General features: G+C 35.4%; 1 long non-coding RNA gene across 1 annotated transcript; it reads right to left on the bottom strand.

Moving 5' to 3' along the window:
- Positions 1-1625: 1625 nt before the first annotated feature.
- On the bottom strand, positions 1626-7910 carry LOC120226820. Its single transcript, XR_005527096.1, has 3 exons — positions 7879-7910; positions 6151-6239; positions 1626-1674 (listed from the first exon to the last, which is right to left on the bottom strand). It is a non-coding gene; the product is annotated as an uncharacterized LOC120226820 (long non-coding RNA).
- Positions 7911-8157: the final 247 nt, after the last annotated feature.

Below are 8157 nucleotides of genomic sequence, written 5' to 3'. Positions count from 1 at the left end.
TGTTTACATTCTTAGCCTTACAAAGGGTAGTTCAATGATAAAAAAATTTTTCATTATTAAATAATTCATATATTTTATGTGAAAGAAGCAAAGCAAAATAAGGCCAATTTTGTTTATTTAAACTGTTTATGTGTGTCAATTATACTTCAACTTAAAATTTTTATTTAAATAGTTAAGAACATTTTTATTTAAGAAATCTCTTAGCATGGACTATAAAATCCATATTTCCTATCAAAGGTCAGAATACCTACTGATCTTCTTTAGCAGACATTTTCATTAGAAAGACAATTCAACAGTGGTGCCCCACTGACTTAGTAAAGTATACAACTATTGATCTCCAGGTTGTGAGTTCAAGCCCCATGCTCAGTGTAGAAATTACTTAAAAATAAAATCTTTATCCTTCTCTGCATGAGAGACTCTTGAATGCTGACAAAAACTGAGGACTGATGGATGTGGGGGGGTGGGGGGAGGGGCATGGAGGAGGGCACTTTGGGGATGAGCACTGAGTGTTATGTGGAAACTAATTTGACAATAAACTATTTGTAAAAAAAAAAAAAAGAAAGAAATAAAACATTAGAAAATAAAAATAAATAAATAAATAAATAAATAAAATCTTTAAAGAAAGAAAGAAATACAATTAAACAACAATAGTATAACTTTAATATGGTGCTTTGGTTTGCCAAATGTTTCTGTGTGAATTATTTAAATCTAATGACTATGTGAGTCAAAGATTTGTACCACATCTTACAGATAAGGAAACTGAGACCAAAAGAAAGCAAGTGGCTTACCCAAGCCTTGAGAGTTATCATGTAGTGAAGCCAACTCAAATGCGGATATTCTATCTCTCAGGCTATGGTTCTTTCCATTATATCACACTACAAAGTAGTGTGAAGTTTTATTTTCCTAGAGTTGTATTACCTCTTAGTGATACTATCACTATAATCACCATCAATAATACTTCGTATCAGTGAGTCAAAAGTAAACCAAGAACATAGCCATGACACAAGACCCCTCTGGGCAGTTTCCTGGAGTTGTAAGTTACCAGTGCCCAGTGCCTTTCTATCAAGAGCTGCAATGTTTTTCACTCTATAACATTGATTATTCTCTAGAATATTCCAATAATGTATGCCCCATTTCAGTGATAAAGCCAAACAAATCTGAATCCACATTTGAATCATCACACTTAACATTGAAATGTAATACTGAATATAATTGATTGTGTGGGTACAAAGATGATGTTCAAGTCCTTCCCTCCATACATTAAAAAAATCTTTGAAGGTATTTTTCTGGAAGAGGTATTGGATTTACTTGGATTAATCATCACTCTTGCCCAGATGCCCTTTTGAATGATACAAACAATAAGATTGTTCATTAACTTAGAAATCCAACATGTGGCCAGGGAATCTCAAAGCTGAGTGGCCTCAAAGGACACATGCACTTTTCCATACATACACTAATTAGGCAAGCTAATAGAGACCCAGACCTGACTTTAAGATGTCAAAATATAATTTAATAGATAAGAACCAGATGTTAGACAACTCATACCTTAGAATATTTCATATTATATAATACTATTATTAATATTAGAAATAATATTAGGTATTAATAAATATGGCTCCACTTACATATTTTCCATAAAACTTCCAGGAGTAGTATTGTGTTAGTCCAGGATCTCTAAGAAACAAATACATAGACAGGATTAAACGTACAAGGATAGGGGCAACTGGGTGGCTCAGTTGGTTAAGTGTTTGACTTCAGCTCAGGTCATGATCTCACACTTCATAGGTTCAAGCCCTACATTGGGCTCTATGCTGACAGCTCAGAGCCTGGAGCCTGCTTCAGATTCTGTGTCTTCCTCTCTCTCTGCCTCTCTCTCACTCTCTCTCTCTCTCTCTCAAAAGTAAATAAACATTTAAAAAAATGAAAGGATAGACATAGATGAAAGTAACTGAAGACATCACAAACAAATGGAAAGATATATCATGTTCATGGATTCAAAGAATTAATATTGTTTAAGTGTCCATACTACCCAAAGCAATCTATAGATTCAGTGCAATCCTTACCAAATACCAATAGCATTTTTCACAGAACTAAAACAAATAATCCTAAAATATGTATGGAAACCACAAAAGACCTCAAAGCAATATAGCCAAAGCAATATTGAGAAAGAAGAACAAAGCTGGAAGTATCACAATCCAAGATTTCAAACTATACTACAAAGGTATTGTAATCAAAACAGCATGATACTGGCACAGAAATTGACACATAGATCAATAGAACAGTCTAGAAGTAAACCCACAGGTATACGGTCAATTTATCCAGAACAAAGGAGACAATAATTTACAATGAGGAAATAGTCTCTTCAGTAAATGTTGCTGGGAAAACTGTACAGCTAGATGCAAAACAATGAAACTGGACCACTTTCTTTTAACACATACACACACATACACACACAAGCTCAAAATGGATTAAAGACCTAAATGTGGGGCGCCGGGGTGGCTCAGTCAGTTGAGCATCCAACTTTGGCTCAGGTCATAATCTCATGGTTCGTGGGTTCGAGCCCCGCGTCGGGCTCTGTGCTGACAGCTAGCTCAGAGCCTGGAGCCTGCTTCAGATTCTGTGTCTCCCTCTCTCTCTCTGACCCTCCCCTGCTCACGCTTCCTCTCTCTCTGTGTCTCAGAAATAAATAAAACATTAAAAATTCTTAAAAAAAAAAAAAAGACCTAAATGTGAGACCCGAAACCATAAAACTCCTAAAAGAAAACATACGCAATAACTGCTTGGACATCAACCTTAACAACATATTTATGGATACGTCTCCCTAGGCAAGAGAAACAAAAGCAAAAATAGACTATTGGATGTACATCAAAATAAAAACCTTCTGTACAGCAAAGAATACTGTCAACAAAATAAAAAGACACCCTACTAAGTGGGAAAAGATATTTGCATATGATGTATCCAACAAGCGTTAACATCTAAAATATAAAGAACTTATACAATTTAACACCAAAACCAAACAATCTGATTTTAAAATGGGCAGAAGACATGATTATGTATTTGCCCAAAAAATACATTCAGATGCCCAACGGACACATGAAAAGTTGTTCAACATCACTAATCATCAGGGAAATGCACATTAAAACTGCAATGAGATATCACCTAACACCAGTCAGAATGGCTAAAATCAACAACATAGAAACAACAGGAGTTGGTGAGGATGTAGAGAAATGGGAACTCTCGTGAACTATGGGTAGGAATGTAAATTGGTGCAACCATTGTGGAAAATAGTATGGTGGTTCCTCAAAAAATTAAAGATAGAAATAGTATATGATTCAGTAATTCCACTACTGGGCATTTACTCAAAGGAAACAAAAACACTAATTCAAAAAGATATATGCCCTTCTATCTTTATTGCAGCATTATCTGTATGGAAGCAACTGAAGTATCTTCAAAGTATTTTTGATAGATGAATAGATAAAGAAGATGTGGCACACACACCCACACATACACACACACACACACACACACACACACACACACAATGGATTATGACTCAGCCATAAAAAAAAAAAGAATACTATCTCGCCATGTATGACAACATCTCTAGGATGGCCCTAGAGAGCATTATACTAAGTGAAATAAGGCAGAAAAAGATAAATACCATATAAGTTCACTTTATGTGGAAGTTAAAAAACAAAGCAAATGAACAAACAGACTCTTAAATACAGAGAACTGGTGGTTGCTAGACAGGAGGTGGGTAGGAGGATAGGCAAAATAGATGAAGGGGATTAAGAGGTACAAATTTCCAGATATAAAATAAACAAGTTACTGAGAAAATACAACAGAGGAAATATACTCAATAATACTTTAATAGCATTGTATGGTGACAGATGGTGACTATACTTACCGTGGTAAGCACAGAGTAATGCATAGAATTTTCTAATCAATATATTGCATATATTGATATATACTGAAGCTAATATAATGTATTTCGATTATACTTCAATAATTTTTTAAAGTAGAAGCAGAGAGTAGAAGAGTAGTTATCAGGGGCTGACGATATAGGAAGACATTGGTCAAAGCGTACAAATTTGCAGTTATGTAAGATGAATAAGCCAGAGAGCTAATGTACAGGCAGATGGCTATACTTAATGTTACTGTATTGATTACTGGAAATATGCTAAGAGAACATATTTCAAGGGCATTCATCACACACACACACACACACACACACAAAATTGTAACTGTATGAGGTAATTAACTGACATGTTAATTAGCCTGACTCTAGTATTCATGTCACCATGCATATATATATATACATATATATATATAAAATCATCATGTGGTACACCTTAAATTATACCCAATCTTTATTTAAAATGCATAAATAAATGGAAAATGCAAGTACTTTATTAGAAGGAAATGCCTGTGTGCAAAGAAATAAGGAGGGAGCTGGGTAAAGTTGGGAGAGCTGTCAGACTGTATGCAAGTCTAATCTGAAAGAATAGGATTGGGGGAGCGCCTATGTAGCTCAGTCGGATAAGGGTCCAACTTTGGCTCAAGTCATGATCTCATGGTTCCTTAGTTCGAGCACCATGTTGGGCTTTGTGCTGACAGTTCAGAGCCTGGAGCCTGCTTCAGATTCTGTGTCTCCTTCTCTTTCTGCCCCTCCCCCACTCATGCTCTGTCTCTCTCAAAAATAAAAATTTAAAACAAAAATTTAAAGGATAAGATTGACTGATGGTTGAATGGTTGAATGGACACATCTGAGACTGCTGTGCAGTCTAAGGAAGGTTTGGCAAAACCCTAAGGAAGTACTAGAGCCAAAGTGGGCCAATAAAGGAGTCAACCTGTCCTCCAGAACTGAGAATGGGCCTCAGTACATCACTGTATTCAGTTTTGGATGGAGCAACCAATGGGAAGTAACTTGGAGCAAACCAAGAGGCAGATGGATCTCAAATCATAGCTGCTGGGCTCCACCCTCTGTGAGGAGCATTCTTACTGTTCCACCACAGATAGATATGAAGGACAGGCATGATAAAAAAAACTTTTCTAAAGCTTTTTAAAACATTAAAGGTAAGGGGTGCCTGGTAGCTCAGTTAGTTAAGCATCTGACTCTTGGTTTCAGCTCAGGTCATGATCTCATGGTTCATGGGTTCAAGCCCACATTGGGCTCTGTGTTGACAGCATGGAGCTTGCTGGGGATTCTTTCTCTCCCTCTCTCTCTGCCCCTCCCCCACTCACTTTCTCCCTCTCTCTCTCTCTGTCTTAAAATAAATAAACTTAAAAAAAGAAACATTAGAGGTAAGCCCATTTTTATCAGAAATTAATTAGTTTAGGAACAATATTTAGCATTAGTATAAATAGAATAGAATACTGAGCAAACATTCTGAATCACAATTTGTAGAAAATGAAAAATTCTAAATCCTCAAACAAAAATTGTTCAATAGTTTTGTTCAACACCAGGTGGAGCTCTTTTGCTTTTTAAAACAGTGAAAGATAATTTTTTTTCTTAATTTAATACAGGTTTAGTCTGATTATGCATAGGTCTTAAGTCATCTTTTAAAATCATGTGAGTGCTTTCACACCATATATGTCACCATCGTAAATCTGATCTTTTTTCCAAATACCACAGACTAGCTCAAACTGCAATGTTACTAAAATAAGACCACTAAGGCTAAAAATACTGTTAAATTGCTAAAATAAAGTTGTAAATAATACCACTTCAAATGTCTACATTCTTCTAAAGGAAAAAGTTAAGAACTTAATTTAAATATCATAGTCAGTCTTTAAACAAATCAACAGCTCCTGAAAATCCTCTTCCAAATCTTCAAGTTGCTCCATACTCATTCTCTTTTTATGTAAAATACCTTCTCTATAGGACAGATACTAAGCAGGTTTTAAGGTTATAAAGATAAAGTATAATATTTTTACAACTTTCCTATGCCAATTCTCAGAAGCTAAAGGATTAAATTAACTATGTTTATGCTATAGACATGCTGTTTCACAAGTAACTTGCGACAGCTGGTAGGCATTACTTTATGCCTGTGCCACAGAGTTCTTTCATATTCATTGCAGAGTGACAGATACAATACAATTAAATGAGACTTCACAATGAAAAAATAATTTTTAATAGCAGATTTGACATACCTTTAAAGGAACATATTTACTGCAGTAGTTTGTACATCTATTTATTCTCTCATCCATTCAGGCAGTACTTACAGGGAGCTTGCCATATGCTGAAGAGATAGGAGGGAATAAAACAAGCAGTGCCTGCTGTCTTTGAGCTTGAGAGTTCAGAAAACATACAATGAAGCAGTTATAATGTAGGCTATTGTAATTAAGGAAAAAAAAAAAACCAGCGTACTTTGGGATCACAGAGCAAGGGAACCTAATGGCTGACCTAAATCTAAGAGACAGACAAGACCTTCCCAAATAAGTGAAATTTAAGCTGAGACTCCTTTGTAAGAGAAAATGAGGTGGAAAACAAAAGGTGTTAAGAATGCTTAAGGTGAAGAAACAGCTTTTACAAAGGCCTGGGGATAAGATAGAATAGGTCAAATTCTAGAAAGTAAAAGCACCTCAACATAGCTAAACACAAGGTTCTTGAGGGAAGGGAGGAAAAATAAAAGATTTGGAGAGATTTGTGAGAACCAGATTTAAGATCTTTCAAATGAATTAGGAAATTGGAAATTTATCCAAGAACAATTGGAAGTATAAATCAAGGTTCTAAGTTAAAACTTTAAAGGATGTGATAACCAGACTAAAAAATGTTGTGTCTAAAGGAGCAATATGTTGGATGAATCGTCAAAATCTCTACCAAAATAAATTACTTACATATGATAATTTTAGCGTTTCTTATCCATTAGGGCAATAACATTGAAATACAGACTCAATTCACATAATGACTAATGATTTCAATGACTTTTTATCAAAATAACTCTTGAAAAGTTATATTGCTTTTCAGACTCTCTTTTTCTTAATGTTATAATTATATTTATTCCCAAACCATGCTAATTAAGTTCACTATAAATAGTGATACCTCAATGTTTCAGTTTTATAAAGACAGTCACTAATTTACTCACTACATTTCTGGTTAGGACATTTCAAATGTAGCATTTGAACTGAGCCCCATGTCTGGATGATCCAGTATTTTACTAAGCAGACCTTTCTATGCCAAAGATCTGTGCTCTGCAGTTTGTCAGCTATTTCCATGTGTTTCAAAGCTCTCTAATGTTTTATTTTGCCCCAAAGTTGTTTTTGATTGCTATAACTTTATTTTTAAGTGCAAAATAACCATGAGGCTTCTTCAGGTAAAACTGATGAAGATCATGTAGAAAGAAGGATGCGCCTTTCAGGAACGGCTATTTTGCACCTTCTTCCACCACCCCCTGTGGTATGTTTTACGGTAGGGATTTCAGGATTGAAATAATATCACCAATGCTTAAGACATGTCAATAAATGTAACTAGGCTTTCACGAAGTAAGAAATTATGACAAGAAAATGACCATTAAAACAGGTTAATTTTAAAATCATAAGAGGTTACTTTGCAAATGAATGTGAACTATATGAACTGAATAATTTTCTAGGAAAATGCAGTTTACCCAGTTGATCCCAGTAAAGACAGAAAGTTTAAAAAGATGTATAGAAGAAAACAGCAAACATTATTAAGGAAATACCCCAAATGAAAACACCAAGTGCATATGATTTCACAGGCAAATTCTCCTGAAAAGATGAAAAATCAGATAATCCCAATGGCATATATGTTGCTCTAGTGCTTAGGGAAAGAAGCAAAACTCCCAAATCCTTTTGCAAAGCAAGTATAGCATTGATATGTACACATGTAAATATAAGGCAAAAAAAAAATTGCAGACCAACCTTACGTAGTAATTTTAATGCAAAAATCCTTAATAGGGGCGCCTGGGTGGCTTAGTCGGTTAAGCGTCCGACTTTCGCTTGGGTCATGATCTCGCAGTTCGTGGTTTCGAGCCCCGCGTCGGGCTCTGTGCTGACTGCCGGCTCAGAGCCTGGAGCCTGCTTCAGATTCTGTGTCTCCCTCTCTCTCTGACCCTCCCCTGCTCGCGCTGTCTCTCTCTCTCTTAGAAATAAAAAAAATATATATTTTTAAAAAATCCTTAATAAAATATTTGCACACAG

The sequence above is a fragment of the Hyaena hyaena genome, unplaced genomic scaffold (genome assembly GCF_003009895.1).
Source record: "Hyaena hyaena isolate Hyena2069 unplaced genomic scaffold, ASM300989v1 scaffold_1838, whole genome shotgun sequence".
Taxonomy (NCBI): domain Eukaryota; kingdom Metazoa; phylum Chordata; class Mammalia; order Carnivora; family Hyaenidae; genus Hyaena; species Hyaena hyaena.
The sequence above is the reverse complement of the archived record's forward strand: the minus strand, read 5'-3'. Positions and strand labels throughout refer to the sequence as shown.